Genomic DNA, 2,066 nt, shown 5'->3' on the forward strand with positions numbered 1-2,066 from the left:
TCTGTTTAATGCTTTGTGCTGTTGCAACCACATTTGTTGGATTCTCTGTCTGTCCGTCTGTGTGTCTATATGTATGTGTGTATGACTGTCTGTATGTATGTGTGTATGTATGTATGTATGTATGTATGTATGTATGTATGTATGACTTCCCTTGGCATATCTCAAGGACAGTCATATCTCAGTTTCACCCTTGTGTATTACTGTGGACCCAAGGGACCCAAGTAGGGTGTCGAGTGTGAAGGACGTCAGAAAAGTAGCACTTCCGGTGCTTTATTTCTGGTTTTTAATCAGTTATACACCACGATTCCTAAATAGCATTCAAAGTAGTAAGGTTGGAGTCATTAAGACATATATATGCAGTAACATATAAACCTTGTTTGAATTGGCATGGAGTCTGAGAGCAGATTCTTCTTCACAGCAAAGGCCTTAGGGAGAGCTACATGCATTCACACATTCACACATGGGTGTTGCCAGGAACAACTGGCAGTCTTGACCACTGACGGCTTCCACTAATGCACATTTGGAATGTTTTTATCTACATTAAATAGCATCTTATTGCTCTGTAATTTGTTCTTTAGGTTCCTGGACTCGGAGGGAAGACAGTGAAAGAAAACAGACAACTGGTTTGATGTGAAACTTGAGGACGTAACAATAAATTCAAGGTGTGTTTTTGTTGGTGTTTATCATGACATTGTCTGTCAAAAATGTGCCACTGGTGTTTTAAATGTCTAAACTCAGCTAATACTAAATCAACTCTTAACCCCAACATATAAAGACATATCTTAATAAAGGGATGTGGAAGAGATTGCTAATCTCAGGAAGCAGCAGCAGCAACCTCATGCCTTTTTTGGATACCTCAGATTTGACCTGTTCTAACTGTTTCAGACATATGAGTCCTGATCATGTTAACATTTTGAGAAGCCCACAAATAGACCCAGGCACTGGTAAGATGACTCTGTCGATGTGTACATGTTCAGTCTGTCACACGGTGAAAAGTGAATGGAACGTGCGGGGCTGAATGAGAAGGAGTGATGGTGTTTTGGCCAATGAGATGCGAGGCTTTGTGTTTGTTTGTGCTCAACACAGAACAAATCAAATGTGATGAAAATATTTCGTCTAATTGCAACTTTATTCTGTCGGATACTTATTAGCTCTGCCAAATATGTTGTGGAGGAAACATAACAGCTGTTATTGGGGCGGATAGTCGGACATCGCTTACCTGTAGTGACATGAGAGGGGAACTCTTTCTTACAGATGATCGTGGAGTACTACGGTGTGTGTGAAAAAGTAGTATGAAGCCTTTTTGTGGCTCCAATTGGAGCAGTGTGAAATCTGATACATTGCCTCACGTGATGTCATTTGAGTCAGCTTCGGTTGGGGCTACAAGTAGGAAGTGAAAAGGAAATAAAAAATCAAGGGGTGTGGAGTTAGAAAGAAGAGAGCTCACTGGACTTTTGTAGCCCGCTCCTCATCTCTGAGTTGCATTGTGGGTAATGCAGGCACCAGGTTATAAATTATATTTTTGGTTCTGCTGCATAAATTCTAATCTATCTTTTTAAAACCAGTCCAACAATTTTAAAAGAGTGCAATTCTAAATCAATGGAGTAATCTTTAAAGCACTTACTTAAATAAGAGCTTTATTTTGTTGAACATCACAATAACATAAAAACACTGATCATGATTTTGTTGTCAGGAGCAGATACTTTCATTTGTGTTTATTATAAACTTTTGCTCATTATGTTCTCAATCTATAATCTGCATGGTATAATGTTTTCTACGAATTTTCTAAAGGTCAACAGAAATGGCTCTGTGGATAACATAATGACCAGGATTATAAAACATTTTACAAACATTTTAACATTTCAACTCTCAAAAATAGGAAGAAAACAGATGTGCTCTATTGTGAGAATTTAATATTGTCAGATAAAGGTTTCTGTGATTGTTTTTTATTGAATTCGACACTGTTTAACAATAGAACTCAGTGATAGTGACAGAGTTCATTCCTGAACTGATCCACATTTTGCACAAAACATGATGAAAATCACTCCCTACCAGCAGAGTGTGTG

The sequence above is a fragment of the Morone saxatilis genome, unplaced genomic scaffold (genome assembly GCF_004916995.1).
Source record: "Morone saxatilis isolate NCDOM2014 unplaced genomic scaffold, NCSU_SB_2.0 Contig8, whole genome shotgun sequence".
NCBI classification, from domain to species: Eukaryota; Metazoa; Chordata; class Actinopteri; family Moronidae; genus Morone; species Morone saxatilis.